The sequence below is a fragment of the Salvia splendens genome, chromosome 4 (assembly GCF_004379255.2).
Source record: "Salvia splendens isolate huo1 chromosome 4, SspV2, whole genome shotgun sequence".
In the NCBI taxonomy this organism is placed as follows: domain Eukaryota; kingdom Viridiplantae; phylum Streptophyta; class Magnoliopsida; order Lamiales; family Lamiaceae; genus Salvia; species Salvia splendens.
Window position 1 is genome coordinate 27,083,976 of NC_056035.1, and position 23,067 is coordinate 27,107,042.

General features: G+C 41.8%; 3 long non-coding RNA genes across 4 annotated transcripts; 2 read left to right on the forward strand and 1 right to left on the reverse strand.

Annotated features, from left to right (window-relative positions):
• Positions 1-169: 169 nt before the first annotated feature.
• On the reverse strand, positions 170-1,469 carry LOC121798519. Of its 2 annotated transcripts, XR_006050063.1 has the most exons (3): positions 1,123-1,469; positions 506-978; positions 170-423 (listed from the first exon to the last, which is right to left on the reverse strand). It is a non-coding gene; the product is annotated as an uncharacterized LOC121798519 (long non-coding RNA). The 2 variants fall into 2 exon arrangements; XR_006050062.1 differs by having other exon boundaries at positions 506-1,469.
• On the forward strand, positions 930-2,848 carry LOC121798520. The gene is made up of 3 exons (XR_006050064.1): positions 930-1,005; positions 2,150-2,215; positions 2,687-2,848. It is a non-coding gene; the product is annotated as an uncharacterized LOC121798520 (long non-coding RNA).
• A 13,200-nt stretch (positions 2,849-16,048) lies between these two features.
• Positions 16,049-16,427, forward strand: LOC121798928. Its single transcript, XR_006050117.1, has 2 exons — positions 16,049-16,168; positions 16,258-16,427. It is a non-coding gene; the product is annotated as an uncharacterized LOC121798928 (long non-coding RNA).
• Positions 16,428-23,067: the final 6,640 nt, after the last annotated feature.

Here is a 23,067-nt window from a genome sequence, read left to right on the forward strand (position 1 = left end):
GATTTCTTTAGTGACCTAATTTTGGTTCGGAGTTATGATTGTGGGTTGACCGAGTCAACTCCGTCGAATATGTGACGTGGCTGATGTGGGGCGAATTTATTTGTTTTCGAATAATTGATGATTTTTTTTACAAGCTCGAATTTTGTGATGGTAAAATCACATTGTGAAATTAATTAAATCCTTTCCTTGAGGATTATTTATTTGACTCAACTCCGTGTTGGATTCAATAAATTAAAAAAATAATAATATCGTTGGCTACACAATTTAAATAAAATACTGATGCTCGAAATCCCAAATAAGTTATAGATCCTTATTCCTTGTCTTGGTCACCAAGAATTCCCTTGTTTTCAATTTATAAATAAATATTCTGGAGAGATTCTCCCCTCCTCTCTTATACGATTATCTTCTCTTCTCCCCTTTGATCTGCCAATAATGGTTAGTCAAGGTAAGAATTAAACCCCAATTAATAGTGAAATCAAATACACACAATGAAAGGCAAATATACCTTCAGCACATTTGCGTTTTTTTCCAATCCTCAATCTGCACCAAAAATAAACCCCAATCACCTTTAATTGCTTTTATTTTGAGAATCAATTCCACGTTTCCCTCCCACGCTCCATAACCGCTTCTCCTCTGCAAATCTTTCCTAATTTGTGACCATAATCAAAGTGAAATCAATCACCAGAAATGACTCTCAATACACGGTATATTAATACCCATACCCTAATCCATTTTCCTCACACAAATTCGCAGTCACTCATTCTCACTTTGCACCTCAAAAATTTCCTCAGGCGGCGGAGGAAGCAGTAGGAAGAAGGAGCTCATCCTTTCCCAACCAAATCCTAGTTTCAACACGGTAATCATTCTTTTCACGGTTCCCCCTTATTTTTCTTCGTAAGGTGATTTCAGACCAGAACCTTTTCTTGACAGAAATTTGGAACCAAATCCGGAAAGGGGGAAACCAGAAGCTTCGATCTCCTGTCAAAGCCAATTTGTCCAGCGAAGGTATAAATCTCACCCTCTCTATTAATTCTCCAAACATCAAGCATATCACTTTTTACGTCAATCGAAACTCGAGAACCCAATTAAAACAATCAACTTAATCAAAATTTAAGAACTTACCTTACGGGGTTAATCGGGTAGAAACCGAGTTGTTTCGAACGAATTCGAGGCCGCCGGAGCGGCGACGCAGCGGCGCCGAGCGACGGCGGTGGACGCGGGTGATGAATCGGAGTCAGCAGCGGCATCGACTCTGGTGCAGCGGCGAATTGGAGAAACGACGATTTTTGTTTTGGGACTTTAAATTGTTCTGTTTTGTTTTGTTTCGATCTACTCTTTCGAAAGAAAAAAAAGGGGCTTAAGGGAAAGAGAGAGAGAGGTGGAGTTGGGGGTTCTGTTTGAAGAAATGCAGTAGAGAGAGAGGGAGTAGCCGATAGTTTTGAGAAAGGAGTATGTATCATCTGTTCACTTTTAAAATTTTAATTACTTTCTTTTCCTTTTATTTTGGTGGATGGAATTTAAATAAAAATGGAATGGAGAGTGGAGCACGTGTGTCTTTTTTGGAAGGAGAGTGGTGCTCGTTTCTGGAGTGGGAGCTTCTGCCTCATTTATTTTAAAATTCATATGCAAACACTTACTTTTTTTAATATGTAGTGTATATATTAACTTAGAGTTGATTTAAAATGGAATGGCAGAGTACGTGTGGTGGGAATGGGAGTACTTTATATATATATATATATATATATATATATATATATATCCTAATTCCTTAAAAGAAAATTTGGGTATTTGATCAAGAATGGAAGTGAGGTTGTACGTGTATTTTATCTACTTTGATTTAATGTGGTTAGGAGTGGTTATACTGTTGCACTAATTTGGTAACTATTTTTTGGGCCAATTTTGTTTAAGTTTGAACTGTTTTAAAATAATCACTTGAGGTCGGAACGGAGTTAATTAAATCCGGGTTGGTCGGGTTATCTCTTTGCTTTTGTTGGGACGTGAGCGGGTGAAATTAATTGAAAAGATCAAGATTTAAATTGGGAAGAATTCATAATCATATCGGTAGAATAATTGAAGCTTTAGGATGCATGCATCTTAGCTTTTGCCTGACCTCTCATGTTGATATATGTGCTATTTCCAATATTTAAAGGTGATTTCTTGCGCGCGAAACTTGATTCCAAGGGAAAGGATATAGTTGAGACTTAAGCGCTTTGAGGTGGGCTTTCTTTTAAATAAGGACGATGTCCTAAATGTTTTTATCGATGAAAATGAAATCGTGTTTATCATGCCTTATTTGATTTTTTAACGTGCCTATCTGATATGGCTTGAAGCCATTATTATATAAATCGAATTCGGGTCCTCGTAGGGCTGCAAACCCTACTTGGATTAGTGTACACCTATGGTAGATCGTGTGCTAGCGTACGGGCTGGCCGGTCTAGTGACCTGGTTTGCGGCCACATTCCTTGTCATGTATCGGCAGATATGGCTAACGTCTATGGGAAAATGACTGCAGTCGACTTTTACAATGGGAAATGATTTTAGTACCTCGGGCCTTTCTAAAGCTAAAACCCGATGGTTACTCTCGTATGGCATGATAAATAAAACTCTTTAATGAAAATGTTTTCGGCATGAGCCCATTGAGTATTATTTTAGTACTCAGCCCTGCATGTGTTTTCCTTATGTGCAGGTTGAGCGGCGACGAGCGGTTGGCGGTGTGGAGCAAATTAAATGAAGAATTAAACATTTATATATATATATATTTTTTACTATGAGTGTCGTTGTGTCTTCACACATGACGTCACTTTTCTCTTGGATGCTTCCACTGAAACTCGTTTTACTTATTGTTGAATTCTCGAAACTATTTTGATTTCGTTTAAAATCTAAAGACATGATATGTTTTGGAATACGTTGAACCCTCGTTATTTTGAAATAAATGGTGATAATTGTTTCCTCTATTTAGTCTATCTGTCAAAGCGTCGCTCTGCCCTTTTCTTTTGATTATTTGTCGTTAAATACCTTGGTCAAACCCCTTTTATAAAACCCTAGTCCTTTTTCTTTGATTGTATTTAAGTCCGTTTAAGTCGCGATCGCCGCATTTATTATACCCTAGAAGGGCGGTCGTGACAAGGCGGGCTTCGAGCCCCAATTCTTCGAAGCTCCGCTCATCGTCTACTACTTCGCCTGTAACAACCGCTTTTTCTTCGCTTTGGGTTGGCGTTTTGTTTTCGCCATTGATGGTGGGAACTTTGCAGTGAGGGAGAAGGAAATAATAAGGATCGATTGATATTTTTTCTAGGGTTTTTCATCATTGTCTTCTCTCTATTTCTATCGTTGCATGCATTAAGGCCCGCCCAACAATTAATAAATTTTCAAAATTTTCCATTTAATGATAAGTTCGAATATAAGAAAATTTAGTACTGCAGTAGTAGTATTTATTTTTTTATTAAAAAAATTGAGTATTGGATATCGGATTAATGATGATCATTTAAACGATTGTTCGAGAGTGGCACACCCTACATACTTTGTGATTGATGATGAATAAGTAAATGACACGCATAATGATACGATCCCCTTAACATATAAGAAATCTCAATTATTTAGTATCTTTTGATTCGCCATATCTTTTCCATATCTTAGTTTTCTTATTCAATAAGTTAGGGTAGTATTCTACTATTATAAATAGGAGAGCTTGTTATCATATTTAATCATCCAACAATGAATCAATGAATATTATTATTTTAGCCAAATGCCCCGAGTTATGCTTTGAATCCGTAATTCCCTACGCTACCTGCTGCCCGACGGAAGGTCTCCGCGCACAGCCGGAACGTATATCTTATATGTAGCCGTTGCCCGACGGGTTGGAACCCGCGCACAGCCGCCCAGATCTTTATCTCCGCCGACCCTCACGGGTGCCGGATTATCTTTATCTCGTTATTGTCCGTTTTTATCGGATCGTTAGGGATTTAGGTCCTTAACAACTGGTGCTTTCATCGTGATCTTACCCTCCCACCATCTCGAACCGAAGCTACACCGCTGCCTATCGGAAAACATTCCGCGCACAGCAACTGCTTTGGTTGTCGAGTCCCGCCTGTCCGCCGAGCTCTAGCCGCCGGACAACTCTACTTCTGCAACGCCCGACGGGAAGGATTCCCGTGTGCCGCGTCTAAGTCAGACGATCATCATCCACCACAGCCACGCCTCAGTCCGTCAACATGTCATACGACTATCACCGTCGTCAATACGACCCTCCTCAGGTCGCGCAACAGTTACATCTTTACCAGCCGGTCCGACCACGACGTGCAACCTGCTGGGACCCTCCGGGCAGCCGCGACCCACCGGGTATTCCGCCCTATGATCAGCCGCCACCCAAGTACAGGCGTGAACCCTACGGTCCGCCGCAACCTCACCAAATGGGGTCTATCCAGACACGCCGCCCCACCTGTTGGGATCCTCCCGGTACCCGACCACTACCGAGTTTCCAACCTTATGACCCACCACAGTCAAGGCAGCCTTCTTGTTGGGAACCACCGCCCCACCGTGCATCGCAAGGATACTCGGATTATGAACCCGTTTCCAGTAAACTAGATCGCGTTTTGGACAGATTGGACAGATTCGATGCTTGGAGAGACGACACAGATCGCCGCTTCGAGAATCTTGAGAGCGAACCTCCTTCCGGTTTCGACGACGGCGATGATTGGGATTATGAGGATGTCCGTCGGCAGAGATCAGGAGATAAGGGTTTGTGCGGGAGAAACCCTAGCGGGGGCTTTCGCGAGGGCCCACATGAGGACAGGGTGCGACGCGATAGCGGGGGTCGTAATGGACCGGGATGGACCACGCAAGGTAACCGCCACCCAAGCCAGCAGTTTGGGGGGGTCGATCAGTCTTATGATCGTACGAAGCCGTGTTGGGATCCACATCAGCTATATCAGGCCAACACGCAGGGTTTCGACGGACAACAACAGGTTAAGATGGAACCACCTAAGGCCGCTACCGGCTCGGGTCAGGCAACAGGTTTAGGGGGTCGCAACGGAGAACGGCCGCGACCCGCGGTGATTCGGGTATCACAAGCGGAAAAGGCTGAACGAGGCCGTCTGGGTTTGTGTTACTATTGCCCCGAGAAGTGGATTATAGGGCATGTGTGCAAGCAGAGATTGCTCTGCTACGCTGATGAGGATGAGGAGAATATTGATGACGATAATCTAGTTGAGGATGTTCCCGATAGCGTTGCTCACAATGGGGGGTGCTAATCTTGTTGTACCAAATGACGAGTCTCTAGAAGAGATCGCCGAGACCGACAATACGCCGCTGCAACTGCTCGTCGGGGTATATGATGAGAAGATTGGTGAAGAGGAGGAGACATTACTAGAAGATAAAGAGGAGCATTGTGAAAACTTGGGCAGTATGCTTTTTATGGACTCTAAATCCGAGACAGAAGTGGAAGATGTATGTGGCGATGATGCTTTTAATTCGGATACTACTGGTGTATCGATTTTATCTATTGCCTTGCTGGGTGAAAAGCATGGAGTTGAGGAGGATAGAGCTGTAAGTCCGGCAGACTACCAGGTTTCAGCTTCTAAAGAAATATATTGGTCGTGCAGCTCCGATGTGAATAGCATCCTCTCAACAACGCCTCTGTCTGCTGCTACATTATTGTCAGATGTCGACAGGGATTTCAAGTGTTTGCTGCAGGGACATACACAGGACGAGTGGGACATCTGCTTGGTAAGCAATCATTCCGTGCAAGAATATAAAGGGAGACATTCCGTTGTTCGATATGTGTTTGATCCAGGAGGAGACGTCTTGCTAAAGCTTTTGCCTTCAACTCTCGTCAATGGTTCGTGGTTCCCACCTTGAGGACAAGGTGAATTTCAACCGTGGGGGAGTTGATACGATCCCCTTAACATATAAGAAATCTCAATTATTTAGTATCTTTTGATTCGCCATATCTTTTCCATATCTTAGTTTTCTTATTCAATAAGTTAGGGTAGTATTCTACTATTATAAATAGGAGAGCTTGTTATCATATTTAATCATCCAACAATGAATCAATGAATATTATTATTTTAGCCAAATGCCCCGAGTTATGCTTTGAATCCGTAATTCCCTACGCTACCTGCTGCCCGACGGAAAGTCTCCGCGCACAGCCGGAACGTATATCTTATCTGTAGCCGTTGCCCGACGGGTTGGAACCCGCGCACAGCCGCCCAGATCTTTATCTCCGCCGACCCTCACGGGTGCCGGATTATCTTTATCTCGTTATTGTCCGTTTTTATCGGATCGTTAGGGATTTAGGTCCTTAACACATAACATATATTCTAGCATTGTAGGTTTGTGTATTAAATATTGCAAATTACATAATTGTTAGTATTTGTTTTCTACAAAGTTCACTTCTGGTTTTTATGTAGTCATGTATTTTTTGTTTTCAAGAATAGGTTTGTAAAGGTTATCCATGATAAGTACTTCAATCGGAGGTGGTTGAATACTGTTTTAGTGAATGCTATTCATGGACTAGCTGCTGACATCGCACAATCGTACATACCATTAGATGCAACAAGCCGATTGGTGTTCATGAACTTGATGACCAAACCATTGCGTCGATGTGGAAAATGTGGAGAAATATATCACCATGACTCTAGAGATTGAGTATTATCAAATTTATGATGTGTTCAGATCTTTGATTCTATAATTTTATGGAAATACTCTTGTTCTTTATCTGATTCTTATATGTATACTATATTGCAGGTTTATGCATTAAATATTGCAGGTTTGTGTATAAATTATTGCAGATCACCTAATTGTTATTTGCTTTATACGAAGCTCGCTACTGGTTTCTATGTAGTCATATATTTTTTTGTTTTCAAGAACAGGTTTGTAAAGGTTATCCCTGATAAGTACTTCAGTCGGATGTGGTTGAACACTGTTTTAGCCAATGTTTTAAAAGTCAGACCGGTAAGTGAACCGGTGAAGCTATTGGTTCATGGTTCAACCGGTCAGACCGGTTTAATCACTGGTCGAACTATTTTACCGTTATTAATATATATAATTAAATATATAATGCAAAATATAATAAATAATAAAATATAATCAATAATATATCACAAAAACATTAAATCTTACAAATATTTAGTATATATACAAATATAAAAACATTAAAATTTATAGTATATAAATTGTTAGTTAGAGTAGATAAAAATTTAATATTTTACATATAAAAGTAGATAAAGTTTATATTAATACAAAAAGTGTACATCGTGGAATAATATTATAACCAAAACAAATTGTTAAATAAAAATATACTTTGATATCAATAGTTAGGTTACATAAATTTAATATATACTATAAAAATATATAGTAGTATTTATTAAATAATAAACTACATTATAATGAATAAATATATCACAAAAATTGAACCTTATAATATAACAATGGTAATAATATAGGAGTATTAGAAACTAGTAGAGTATACTTAAAGTTTAGAGGATGATAATTATATGTATCACTGTCACGACCGCATTTTCTAAGGATAGAAAACACGGTTGATCGCGACTAGGGGAGGATTAAAGAAGCAGGGAAGAAAGGGGAAAATCAACACAACTCAACCACAGCCCGAAACAAATGGGAATAGCTCGAAGTAAAATCAGAGTTTTAACAAAATAGACTTGAGTCTTTTAAGATGCACAACGGAAGCAAATGAACGCGGTTCCATGTATGAAGACATGAACCTCCGAGAGTCAAAATCTGACTGAATTAAATGTCTTGTCTCAATAGCACTTCCTCCACCACTTCGCTGCTCAACCTGCACATTTAGAAATATATGCAGAACTGAGTACAAAAAAAAGTACTCAGTGAACACATTGCCGAAAATTACACATATACATTTGAAAATATTGTCAAGCCATCATCACAGTAACACTCGGGGTGTTGTTGAAAAGACCCGAGCTTACTAAAAATATCACATTGGACTGCAGTCCCTTTTTCCTGTACTTAGCCATATCTGATCACATTTTGCCGTTGAGATGGTGTTCTCACACGGTCACCTTACATACATGTGCCGGGAAGGTGGCCACCTTCCACGGTCACCTTCTCTGCCCAATATGTCAGAGGTATCCTTGTGCCGGGAAGGTGGCCACCTTCCTCGGTCACCTGCTCTGCCCAACATGTCAGAGGTAGCTTGTGTACACTAGTCCGAGCGGGGACACCACCCTCACTGGGACCCGAATTCGACTTATATCATCATTCATAATTCACTTGGCCTTAGCCAAATAGATAGGCATCATACACAAAACATTTATGGCAGGACAACATATTTAAAAAAAATCACGAACATGTATTCGTGTTTTCATAAAATACGATTTGTATTTTAGTATAAGAAAGCTCACCTTGATCGTTTAGTTTCTTTAACTTGAACTTTCCTGACTCCACCCTTAACTCACAGAGATAGCCTTTTGAAAACAAACAACGTACTAATAAGACTCGAGAATTTCACATACTTATAGGAATGCATGCCCCTACTTTATTTCTTTTATCATTTGCTCACCGTTAGAAAATTTTAGAAACTTGCATATTAATTAAATTGGGAAATTTAATTAATAGCACTTCTTTGTTAAACTTAATTATTTCTGTGACTTGAGAACGTCGTCTCCCTCTTTCTTTCCATTTCCTTAGCGGCCGCCCTAGGCGTCGAGGGCGACGCCGGTCGGTCCTTCACATTTCCAGCTTCAACATTTTCCGTTCAGAAACTTAGTAATTTATTCAGGGATTAATTTATTAAGCTCCAAGCTCAATTCATTAAATTAATTCCATCCCAACAATTAAAATCTCGGCCCAAACTAATATTTAATTTTTGGCCAAGTTGTTTAATTCATCACAACCCATTCAACAATTATAAGAATACTTCCTGGCCTAATTAAATTAGAGAGTCTGCCCAATTCCTTAAATAAAAACAGCCCATTATACCAATTAATTATTAGGGCCCAACCTAAAAAAAAATTGGCCCAAATCAAACAAAAAGCAACAATTTCCCTTACTCTCTCCATCTCGGTCAACTCCCTCTCTCTCTTTCTCACCATTCTAATTCATTTCTTCTCTTTCTTCGTTTTCCCCCAAATTCACAAAAGAAAGAACAGTCTCTCCCCCCCCTCTCCTCTTTCTCTCCCTCGGCTACACTCACGCCGCCACCGCCGCTGCCGTACGCGCAGCTCGCCGTCGCTGCCCTTCACCTCTCCCGAGCCGCCGCCGCCGCCGCGGATCTGCCTCCTTCCTCTCCTCCTCCTTCTCCCTTCTCTCCCTCTATCTCTCTTCCTTTCCAGCCTCACGCCGTCGCGCCGCCATCCCCCCTCCGTCTTTCCAGATTCGCCGCTCGCTCCATCGCGTTGATTGTCGTTCGCCGCTGACGACGCTCGACATCGCCGCTGCTATCACGACGCTGTCGGTGCAGCCGCCGATTCCCCGGAAGAGTTGCTGCTGCCGGGGGCCGCTGCCGGGAGACGCGACGCTGCTGCTGTCTCGCCGGGAAGACGCGACGCAGCTGCCGGGAGGCGCTGCTGTCCCAGCCTGCCGGTCAGCTTCCGATTGACTCCGAGTCCACCCCGAACCGACACCGCGCAGCTCCGAGCAACTCCGAACAGCCCCGAAACGTCCCGAAACTAACCCGTTCTGCCCCGAAAGATAAGTTCCCTTTACCAAGTTCTTTCGCATTTCGAATTAATCGTGGGAGTGTTCAATTGTGTTAATTGCTTGAGTTATGCGATTAGTTCAGATTATGGTATGTTTATGCATAAACTGATGATTGAAACTCGAAATTGGGAAAGGATTTTACCTCGATAATCCGATATCGATTGTGAAATTGTAGGACCAAAAGGAGTAGCCCACTGTAATTCAATTGATTGAGCTCTCGGTTTCTTGAATTTTCTTGCTGCGGAAACCGATCGGAGGAAAGAAATGGATTGAAGATTTAATATTGAGGGAGAGTAGTTAAAGACATGGGAGAGATTTAGCAGAGGAGAATGGGCGGTTTGGATGTGGGAGGAGGAAAATATCTTAGAATTTTTAATTAAAATGATTGACTTGGTGACCAAGTTAGATAAATTTGATTTATTTTTTTTATAGTAAATAATTGATTATTTATTTATTTACTTGTTTAACTAATTTGGTGTAGGTATAATCGGTTCAAGCTCGTGGCCGTCCGCGTTGAAGTACCCGATTTTCTTTAGAACGAAGGATGTATTAAGTTAAATTTTCGTTGGACTTTTATTGAATGTATCGGACATTAAAATTTTAATTATGGGTCTTGATTCTTTTATTATACATATATATATTTTTTATATACTTGGCTGGCGTTAGAAACAACAACGACACTCTATCGTAGCTCAGATTTAATCGCATACACGTCACTTATATAGATAATCAAGCTAATAATATTGTTTCTAATAATATCGGTTTTAAGGGTCGTTACATTCTACCCCTCTTAAAAGAAATTTCGTCTCGAAATTTAGGAGGTGTTTAGACGAAAAGCTCGGGATATTTCTCCTTCATTTTCTCTTCTAGCTCTCATGTTGCCTCTTCCTGTCCGTGGTTTTTCCACAATACTTTCACTGTAGTAATCGACTTATTCCGAAGCTGCTGCACCTTTTGATCTAGTATTTACACCGGCTTTTCTTCGTTACTCAGGTTAGGCTGTAGAGCGATTTCTTCGTGGCGCATCACATTTTTTTTTTGGTCGAACACGTACCTTTCAAGTTGGGAGACGCGGTATACGTTGTGTACGTTCCCCAAAGTTGGGTGGTAATGTCAAGCGTTTTGCTACTGGGCCCACTTCCTCCAGAATTTCATAGGGTCCAATAAATCGTGGTTTTAGCTTACCTTTGAGTCCAAATCTGGTTATTCCTTTGGAAGGGGATATTTTCAAAAAGACTTTCTCTCCGATGTTAAATTTCAATTCGGTTCGACGTTCGTTGGCATAGGATTTATTTATTTATTTTTGGCGTTTTCTGCAGTGGTCAATGTCTTGCCTCCCATGAGGGTCTCACGCGAGGAAATATAGAGTTGATCTAACCGTTTTAACTTTGATAGGAACTAAATTTGGGATCCCAAGAGAAATATTCGAATCGTTCTTGCTTTGTGTAGGCTCCAAGATAACCATGAAAACAAAATAATTATAATTATTTCAATTACGTGAGTGTTTGGTTCACCACAAACTCTCACCAGTTGCTTGCAACAAAGGTTTTCATGAAGTGCAAAGGCTAGGCTAAATTGGGCTCATTATGCTGACTCCAAGAAAAGAAAAGATACAACTTCAAAGGGCTTGAGCTATACCCATAGGACTTGGAAATTTTATTGTGGGAAGAGCTTGTCGGATGGAATAAATTGCAAAAGTGGGGATATGATGAATAGAATGTAGATGTCAATAATAGATGACCAATAATACAATAAAAATGAAAAGTGAAGTAGAAAAGTTTCAAGTATCCCCAAATGATAGCAGGGAGACCTAAGATGGTTTGTTACAAATGGATTTGAAAAGAATAGGATAAACAAACAATTGCAATTTGCTCAACAACACTGTGATAGAAGATCATATCAACGAATTTTTTTTTTTTTTAAGTAGTTCAGGGAAACTGACTAATAAAGAGGGCAACAAGAGGAAACTAGCCAAGAGAGAAGCAATGTGTCAGCTTTAACATGGAGCTTGCGGAAAAGCTCAACTCAAGAGACAATAGTCATATTTGAATTCAGAAGATAAGAATACTCATGTAAAACAAAGAGCTTGTCAATAAGTATGTCTGAAAACACAAAGGGTCAAATATAAAAGGTTTAAGGTCTCACCAGATGGCTGTTCCAATATAGTAAGACTGAAAATGATTGGGCTCAAGTGGATTTGAGAAAAAGAAGAATAGCAATGAACTACCCTTTTGGGTCAACAACATCGTGATACTATATCACGTTAACGAATTCACAAAGTTTACAACCAAATCACGGAAATTAACTAGTAGAGAAGACAATCAAAGCAAACTAGTTCAGGGAGAGAGCAAATTGCTTTAGACCCGGAGTTGCTGAAGATCTCAAAGCATGATGGAATAATTGTAGTGGAATTAATAAGAGGGAACTACTCATATAAAATAAAGAGCTTTTCAAGAAGCACTTTTGAAAACACAAAAGTCCACTAATGATCTTTGAAGAATATATTATCATTGAAGAGACAATAGTTTAGAGAAACATGTTCATTCTGAAGGCTATAAATAAAGCAGCTCCTAGTATAGGAGTTTGGTGGCAAGAATTCAGAGAGTCAAAGTATTGCTTTTATACAGAACGAGTAAAGAAAGACCGTAGTCACTGGAGGTTATCAGAAAACATGAGGGAGCAAGCTCAAAACTGAAAGTGATTCACAACCTTGACATAGAAGAGGAAAAATAATGGCACATTACCTTGCAAAAGAAGTCATTTAATATCTTAATTCAACAAAAGTATTTTCATCAAGGGGGATGTGAGAAAATGGGATTCAAGGGGACCCAAGTAAGCGCTGCTGATGAATCTTCTTGGTTAACTACAATGGTGATTCTCCCTTGTTTAACTCTTTATAGAGAATGGTAAACGAGTTATGGGAAACTTTGGTTACAAGCTACTTTCACTTTATGATCACGTTAGATGACCATATGTGGCGATTACGACTCTCTGGTACTCTCGGTTCGTCATAACGCTCATCCTCGTAACACGTCGTTTCTGATTACTTATATTGTATAGCTAGGTTCTTTCTTTACATTGTAATCATATTTTCTTGCTATGTATGTGTACATCGCTTAATTGGATCAAAGGTATGATCCTTTGGAGTGATTGGATTGTCAAGAAAGACAAAAGCTAACCTAGATTATTCATGTCATTGGGACGTAGAAAATGACCTTCAGCCCCTACCATCTTTCTAGAAACATCGTTTTGTTTTGTTCTATGCTGGATTTCTTTTCTCGTGACGAAGTTTCTTTGTTATCGCATACTTTCTTTTCGTCGCTCGGGAAAGCGAGAAATGTTCATACTGTACTTTTAAGTTCGAGTTCATATTGTGTTCTAGAAGGAACGCATAACTAAGTATTCTAAGTTCTTGGAAATTTTGATTTCCCCATTCTAGCAACATGATTCAATGACTAGTAAAAAGATGCATCATTTCACAAACTCAAAAAGAGACATCATTTCAACAATTGGTATCAGACTCGTATACTTTATACTTTCATATTTCAGTACCTTTTTCCGTTCAGGAAAGTCACTTCTTTTATTTATACATTCACAGTCATTAGCCAAGAAAAGACAGACTAACTCTTTCTTTAAGCATGCTACCAAATCAAGAAACATCAACTCTTTCTTTAAACTTGGTATTTTCATCTGTTCACTCAAATTAACTGCATGAGTTATTTCTCCATTTCAAACTTTCAAACATCTTGACTTTCTTCTAAAAAAGAACAAGTTCCATTTTTTCCTCGTTGAGTGCGATTGCTGGGAGTGCTAAGAGCATTTTCATCGATTAGATAGTCTAGTGGAACAAGGCTAGACCAAAGATTTTCAAAGAAGACTTCTCGGGTTCAGAGCGAGAAAGAATGCTCTGATACCACTCTGTCACGACCGCATTTTCTAAGGATAGAAAACACGGTTGATCGCGACTAGGGGAGGATTAAAGAAGCGGGGAAGAAAGGGGAAAATCAACACAACTCAACCACAGCCCGAAACAAATGGGAATAGCTCGAAGTAAAATCAGAGTTTTAACAAAATAGAGTTGAGTCTTTTAAGATGCACAACGGAAGCAAATGAACGCGGTTCCATGTATGAAGACATGAACCTCCGAGAGTCAAAATCTGACTGAATTAAATGTCTTGTCTCAATAGCACTTCCTCCACCACTTCGCTGCTCAACCTGCACATTTAGAAATATATGCAGGACTGAGTACAAAAAAAAGTACTCAGTGAACACATTGCCGAAAATTACACATATACATTTGAAAATATTGTCAAGCCATCATCACAGTAACACTCGGGGTGTTGTTGAAAAGACCCGAGCTTACTAAAAATATCACATTGGACTGCAGTCCCTTTTTCCTGTACTTAGCCATATCTGATCACATTTTGCCGTTGAGATGGTGTTCTCACACGGTCACCTTACATACATGTGCCGGGAAGGTGGCCACCTTCCACGGTCACCTTCTCTGCCCAATATGTTAGAGGTATCCTTGTGCCGGGAAGGTGGCCACCTTCCTCGGTCACCTGCTCTGCCCAACATGTCAGAGGTAGCTTGTGTACACTAGTCCGAGCGGGGACACCACCCTCACTGGGACCCGAATTCGACTTATATCATCATTCATAATTCACTTGGCCTTAGCCAAACAGATAGGCATCATACACAAAACATTTATGGCAGCACAACATCTTTAAAAAAAATCACGAACATGTATTCGTGTTTTCATAAAATACGATTTGTATTTTAGTATAAGAAAGCTCACCTTGATCGTTTAGTTTCTTTAACTTGAACTTTCCTGACTCCACCCTTAACTCACAGAGATAGCCTTTTGAAAACAAACAACGTACTAATAAGACTCGAGAATTTCACATACTTATAGGAATGCATGCCCCTACTTTATTTCTTTTATCATTTGCTCACCGTTAGAAAATTTTAGAAACTTGCATATTAATTAAATTGGGAAATTTAATTAATAGCACTTCTTTGTTAAACTTAATTATTTCTGTGACTTGAGAACGTCGTCTCCCTCTTTCTTTCCATTTCCTTAGCGGCCGCCCTAGGCGTCGAGGGCGACGCCGGTCGGTCCTTCACATTTCCAGCTTCAACATTTTCCGTTCAGAAACTTAGTAATTTATTCAGGGATTAATTTATTAAGCTCCAAGCTCAATTCATTAAATTAATTCCATCCCAACAATTAAAATCTCGGCCCAAACTAATATTTAATTTTCGGCCCAGTTGTTTAATTCATCACAACCCATTCAACAATTATAAGAATACTTCCTGGCCTAATTAAATTAGAGAGTCTGCCCAATTCCTTAAATAAAAACAGCCCATTATACCAATTAATTATTAGGGCCCAACCTAAAAAAAAATTGGCCCAAATCAAACAAAAAGCAACAATTTCCCTTACTCCCTCCATCTCGGTCAACTCCCTCTCTCTCTTTCTCACCATTCTAATTCATTTCTTCTCTTTCTTCGTTTTCCCCCAAATTCACAAAAGAAAGAACAGTCTCTCCCCCCCTCTCCTCTTTCTCTCCCTCGGCTACACTCACGCCGCCACCGCCGCTGCCGTATGCGCGGCGGCTCGCCGTCGCTGCCCTTCACCTCTCCCGAGCCGCCGCCGCCGCCGCGGATCTGCCTCCTTCCTCTCCTCCTCCTTCTCCCTTCTCTCCCTCTCTCTCTCTTCCTTTCCAGCCTCACGCCGTCGCGCCGCCATCCCCCCTCCGTCTTTCCAGATTCGCCGCTCGCTCCATCGCGTTGATTGCCGTTCGCCGCTGACGACGCTCGACATCGCTGCTGCTGTCACGACGCTGTCGGTGCAGCCGCCGATTCCCCGGAAGAGTTGCTGCTGCCGGGGGCCGCTGCCGGGAGACGCGACGCTGCTGCTGTCTCGCCGGGAAGACGCGACGCAGCTGCCGGGAGGCGCTGCTGTCCCAGCCTGCCGGTCAGCTTCCGATTGACTCCGAGTCCACCCCGAACCGACACCGCGCAGCTCCGAGCAACTCCGAACAGCCCCGAAACGTCCCGAAACTAACCCGTTCTGCCCCGAAAGATAAGTTCCCTTTACCAAGTTCTTTCGCATTTCGAATTAATCGTGGGAGTGTTCAATTGTGTTAATTGCTTGAGTTATGCGATTAGTTCGGATTATGGTATGTTTATGCATAAACTGATGATTGAAACTCGAAATTGGGAAAGGATTTTACCTCGATAATCCGATATCGATTGTGAAATTGTAGGACCAAAAGGAGTAGCCCACTGTAATTCAATTGATTGAGCTCTCGGTTTCTTGAATTTTCTTGCTGCGGAAACCGATCGGAGGAAAGAAATGGATTGAAGATTTAATATTGAGGGAGAGTAGTTAAAGACATGGGAGAGATTTAGCAGAGGAGAATGGGCGGTTTGGATGTGGGAGGAGGAAAATATCTTAGAATTTTTAATTAAAATGATTGACTTGGTGACCAAGTTAGATAAATTTGATTTATTTTTTTTTATAGTAAATAATTGATTATTTATTTATTTACTTGTTTAACTAATTTGGTGTAGGTATAATCGGTTCAAGCTCGTGGCCGTCCGCGTTGAAGTACCCGATTTTCTTTAGAACGAAGGATGTATTAAGTTAAATTTTCGTTGGACTTTTATTGAATGTATCGGACATTAAAATTTTAATTATGGGTCTTGATTCTTTTATTATACATATATATATTTTTTATATACTTGGCTGGCGTTAGAAACAACAACGACACTCTATCGTAGCTCAGATTTAATCGCATACACGTCACTTATATAGATAATCAAGCTAATAATATTGTTTCTAATAATATCGGTTTTAAGGGTCATTACAATCACGTTACATAAAGAATATATAAAATAACGTGAATTATTAGTTTGTTTAAATAAAAATTTAATATTCAATGTATAAGAATATTTATTGTTCTTATTTCTCCATATGAGTCTTGTGGTGGAGTGGTTAAACTCTTGTTAGATGGAGTGGAGGTCATGTGTTTCAAGCCCTTTCAACAACAAAATTTAAAAATTTTGAAAACAAAAGGCATAAAACGGTTTTCGGCCAAACCGGTCCAACCGGCCGGTTCAAGCGGTTCGAAGCGGCTCAACTTGTTACTGGTTTAAATAGGTAAACCGGATCGGTTGAACTGGCCGGTCCGGTCCGGTTTTTAAAACACAGGTTTTAGCCGATGCTATTCATGGACTAGTTGTTGATGTCACACAATCGTACATACCATTAGATGCAACAAGTCAATTGGTGTTCATGAAGTTGATGTGAAAAATATGTCACCATGACTCTAGAAATTGTGGCAGACAAAACGAAGTGCTTGAAGCATTTAGTTTGTATTAGTTTTTACCTTAACATATTGCAGCTTTAGTCTATGAATATTGTATTGTTACCACGTAGGATTTGCAGTTGATATATTACTTTATTGTATTTGTTTTGATATAGTATATTGATACGATTGTAGAACATTATTGCTTACAATTGTTTTCTGGTTGGCAGATTCATTGAATTACTTTAGTACTTGCACAATACAATACAAGTAATTGATAATAATGAACGTGGATGTGCGAAATGCCTAGTGCAAGGCGAGTGGCCTATGGGGAAGTTGGCGTACCACGACTCGACTAAACGCGAAAACGCACGAACTAATAACCTTGGAATTTAAATTCTTGACATGATGTTACTTATATACCTCAACCTTTTGATATACAGCCATCTTCATATGCATCATATTCTCAGCATCTTTTTGAAACTTAAACCCCATTGTTTCCTTCTATCCTTGGAATGATGCTGAGTTTTCTTTCTTTCTTTTAGATGGCCCAACGGTATTATGCTCCGATGAGAAACCGTTACTCCAGCAATAGTGACCACCCAGTTGAGCGCTACCAAGAGTACGAGTGGGATGGGAAGCTCTTCCTTATGTCCTACGTCACCGAGTTTTACAGTAGATGGATGAACGCCTACGCGTATGCGGGAGCCACCCATCACGCATGAATCAAAAAGCTCATCCACACTCTACCATCACCTTGGAGCGAGTGGGTAGCCCAGGCGTCTGAGTCATTCACATGGTGTAGCCCGCCCGAATACACACCGCGGGGGGATTTGGTTGTCCTTGTAAAGGTGCTACTTCCGGCCATGACAGCTGCATTCGACGGACCACCACGTGATCCACCTCCACATATCTATCCGCCGGGTCAGGCCCGCATGCGGAAATATCGCTACGACGAGGAGCCACATGTCTCCCGTGTTCCTAAGAGAAGGAGACTCGGGATGCGTACCTCAGCCCCTCTAAGAATAGACAGAGAGGACGATAGGATGCTCGAGATGACTCCTCCACTCTTAAACGCCGAAGAAGAAAATGAGGATGAGGAACCACTCGAGGAGGGGGAGGACCCAAATGGAGAGAGTGTTGGAGAGACCGAGGATGAGGAGAATGAGGGTGGAGATAATTAGAAATGATATTTCTGGAACGTCTTGTTGCACTTTCCCCATGTTTTGATACTCTTTTGTTTTGCTTGACCTTACCATTTTCTGTCCACGTTTGTTTTACTCTTCTTGCTTTCATTGTGATGGATACTAAGACCTCGTAGAGGCAACGTTTTGATATTTCTATGGGAAATTCTTGTCTTTTGCTAGCCTATGGTGCAATTACTTTTTGGCTATACTATATTGTAATTGTCTTTTTCTATCCTATTGCACAATTACCTTTGGTGTACTATTGCGCAACTATCTTTTGCTACTCGATTGTACAATTGCTTTTTGCCATAATTTGAAATTATCCTTGCTATTCCATTATGCAATTGTCTTTTGTTATACTATTGTGCAAATATTCTTTACTATCTTATTGTGCAACTATCTGTTGACTACTCCATTGTACAATTGTCTTTTCCCATCTTATTATGCAATTGTATTATTCTGTTGTTCAACTGCCTTTTATCATCCTATTGTGCCCTTATATTTTGCTATTCCATTGTACATTTGTCTTTTGTTACACTATTAATCAATTACCTTTTACTATCCTGTTGAGCAATCGTCTTTTGCTATCTTATGTTACAATTACCTATGGCTATGCTATTTTGCAATTGCTCTCTTGCTATCGTTCTGTGCAATTGTATTTTGATATCCTTGCAAAAGCCCTTTATTATCCTATGATGCAATTGCCCCTTGATCCCCACTTTTCAACTATACCACATGATTATTCTTGGATTTTGAATAAATGCGATAATAACTCATGTGATAATGAATCAGAATGCCACCAAGACGTAACATAAGACGTGGGAACCCTGAACCTACCCCTCAGACGATGGCGGAAAGTGTGACACAACCCATACCTCCACCGCCGGTTGACCGTGAAATCGTGAAGTTATTCCTAGAGCAAAAACCTCCCGTCTTTGATGGAATGGGAGAACCAGCCAAGGCCGAATCATGGATACGCGCAATGGAGCGCATCTTCGCAATCCTAGGGTGCAATGACAAAGAACGGTTAAGTTGTGTGACCTACCAACTAACCGAGGCTGCTGACTTCTGCTGGGACACCAGGATGAAGACAATGCCCCGAGATCAAGCAGTGGGGATGACTTGGGAAGGCTTCAAGACCGAAATCTATAATAAGTACGTACCAAAGAGCTATCGGAAGGCAAAGGCGTCAGAGTTTTACAATTTGACCCAAGGGCGCATGACCGTGACCGAGTACGACCGCGTGCTCAACAGCATGGCCAGGTACGCCCCTGATCAAGTCGATACTGACGAGAAGCTGGCTGAAAAGTTCCGTGAGGGACTAAGACATGAAATAAAGATGTCTTTGGCTAGTCGTGGGAGACTACCGTACATGGAAGCGTTAGCCCTTGCACTAGATATTGAGGCAGCTATGCCCAAGGAGAGAATGAAGGAAAAAACTACTTTGGCACTACCTCCACCACACCACTCTCGAGAGAAAAGAAAGTGGGAGGAGAATAGGACCCCGTACGATAACAAGAGGTACCAGCCCACCCAGAACCGACCACAGTATGGGGGAGGGCAAAACCCATCTAACCATAGAGGCGACTTCCGACCTAAGCCACCCCAATGCAATGTGTGCTCCAAGTACCACTTTGGAGAGTGCAGAATCCAGAACACCACCAAGTGCTTTAACTGTGGGGGAAACGACCACTTCTCTAGAGAGTGTCCGAGCAAGAGGGTGGCAATGGAGTCGAGGCAGAATACTCAAGGACCCCGCCAGCAGCCAAGAGCACCGCAAATGGAATCAAGGGGAAATCGCGATCAACCTCCTCGACAACAACAACCTTACCGCCCTAGACTTCCTTCCCAGGCTAGAGCATATGCCCTGAGTCGGAAACAACCCAAGATTGAACAGGGGAGTCGCGAAAACGGAAACCTTGCAGGTATGGGCAAAATCCTCGACACTCCTATCGTTGTGTTGTTTGATACGGGCGCATCGCATTCATTCATATCTGAATTATGTGTGGACACCTTAAGTTTGTCTGCTTACAAATCTGAACATAAGATGATGGTGTCCTCACCAGTGGGAAGGGTAATAGAGGTTTCTCGAACATGCTCGAACGTAGAAATTATTATGGGAGAACTTAAGCTAGTCGCTCACAACCTACAAGTCATGGCAATGGGGGATATTGACATAATTTTAGGAATGGATTGGCTAGCTGCGAATTTTGCTACTATTCGTTGCAAGGAGAGACAAATATCTCTGCAAGCCCCGGGGGAGGAACCCACCATATACTATGGAATCTCGATGAACCGGCGCACGTCCATCATCTCTGCGCTTCAAGCTAGTACGATGGTGAGAAAAGGGCGTCCTGCTTATCTTGTCTATCTACAAGGAGATGAGAAAGGAGAAAGGAAAGTGGAAGATGTTGCCGTTGTATGAGAATTTCCAGACGTGTTCCCCGAAGCTTTGCCTGGACCACCGCCAGATCGACAGTTGGAATTCACAATCGACCTAGAGCCAGGGTCGGCGCCTGTGTCCAAGGCACCATACCGAATGACGCCTAAAGAGTTAGAGGAACTCAAGATACAACTTCAAGAGCTTATGGACCTGGGTTTCATTAGACCCAGTGTCTCACCGTGGGGCGCTCCTGTGCTTTTTGTCAAGAAGAAGGATGGGTCGATGAGGATGTGTATCGACTATAGAGAGTTGAACAAAATGACCCTCAAAAACAAGTATCCACTGCCGAGGATAGATGACCTATTCGATCAACTCCGAGGCGCCGGGGTGTTCTCAAAGATGGACTTGAGGTCCGGATACCACCAATTAAGGGTCCGAAGGGAGGACATACCGAAGACCGCTTTTCGCACAAGATATGGTCACTATGAGTTCGTGGTAATGCCGTTCGGATTGACAAATGCACCCGCAGTATTCATGGATTTGATGAACCGAGTATTCCACCCATACTTGGATAAATTCGTCTTGGTCTTCATAGATGACGTACTTGTTTACTCGAAGAATGAGAAAGAGCACGAGGAGCATATGCGAATCACATTGGAAACGTTGAGGAGTGAGAAACTGTACGCCAAATTCAGCAAGTGTGAGTTTTGGCTTAAGGAAGTAAATTTCCTTGGTCACATCGTGTCGGCAGAAGGAATCCGAGTGGATCCCGCCAAGGTTGAGGCGGTACAACAATGGAAGGCACCTTCGACACCAAACGAGATTCGAAGTTTCCTGGGTTTGGCAGGATATTACCGAAGGTTTATAGAGGGATTCTCCAAGATAGCGAGACCAATGACCCAACAACTCAAAAAATGGGTAAAGGTCAATTGGACACCGGAGTGTGAGGCAAGTTTTCAACTTTTGAAGGAGAAACTGACCACTGCACCAATCTTAGCTGTGCCAGAGCCTGGAATGGGCTACGTGGTCTACACTGACGCTTCGGAAGTGGGACTTGGGTGTGTTTTGATGCAAAACAACAAAGTGATTGCCTACGCATCACGACAATTGAGGCCACACGAGTTGAACTATCCAACCCACGACTTGGAGCTAGCAGCGGTTGTACACGCCCTAAAGATTTGGAGGCATCATCTCTACGGGGTACGATGTGAAATCTTTACGGACCACAAAAGCCTGAAATACTTTTTCGAGCAAAAGGATTTAAACATGCGACAACGAAGTTGGCTCGAATTGGTGAAGGACTACGATTGCAGCATCAATTACCACCCCGGCAAGGCAAATGTAGTGGCAGATGCCTTGAACCAGAGCCATCCCCAACTGGCCACTTTTCTCACCAAAGAAGAAAGCTTAATACGTGAATTTAGCAAGATGCGTTTGGAAGTGGTAAGGGCACCTGAAACAGTGGAAGGCCGAATTGCCACCTTGGTGGTTACACCCGATCTAAGAACAAGAATTGTTGAAGCCCAACGAATGGATGCGAAATTGGAAGAAATTCGAGTCGAAGTAAGAACTGGCGAATCTGGGAATTTCCGTGAGGAATCCGACAATGCCCTCACTTTCGAAGGGAGACTCTGCATACCGAGTGACGAAGGACTCAAAAACGAAATCATGAGTGAAGCACATGAGACTCCTTACACCGCCCACCCGGGGAGTACGAAGATGTATCAAGACTTGAAAAAGATCTTTTGGTGGAATGGTATGAAGAGGGATATAGCGGCATTTGTGGAGCGCTGCTTAGCATGCCAACAGGTGAAGGCTCTACATCAACGACCGTACGGAAAGTTGCAACCACTAGAAATTCCTGAGTGGAGATGGGAGCACATCGCCATGGATTTTGTGACAGCATTACCAAAGACGCAAAGAGGGAATACTGCCATATGGGTAATTATAGACCGACTCACCAAGAGTGCTCACTTCATACCGATTCCCATAACCTATGGATCAAATAAGCTAGCTCAAATTTATATAAGGGAAATAGTGCGACTGCATGGAGTCCCAGTGACGATCACGTCTGACCGTGACCCTAAGTTCACCTCAAGATTTTGGATCAGCCTACAACGTGAGCTAGGAACTCGATTGAATTTCAGCACAGCGTTTCACCCGCAGACAGACGGGCAGTCCGAAAGAACGATCCAAACCCTCGAAGATATGTTGAGAGCTGTGGTGCTAGACCGAGGAGGAAGTTGGGAGTCCGCACTACCACTTATTGAGTTCGCCTACAACAACAGTTTCCAGGCAACAATAAACATGGCGCCGTATGAAGCCTTGTATGGGAGAAAATGTAGATCCCCGCTCTACTGGGACGAAGTTGGTGAGAGAAGAGTACTTGGACCCGATGCAGTTGAAGAGATGGTTGGAATTGTTCGACAAATTCTTGAAAGGATAAAAGAAGCTCAAGACAGACAGAAGTCATACGCGGATGCCCGGCGAACCGACTTGCAAT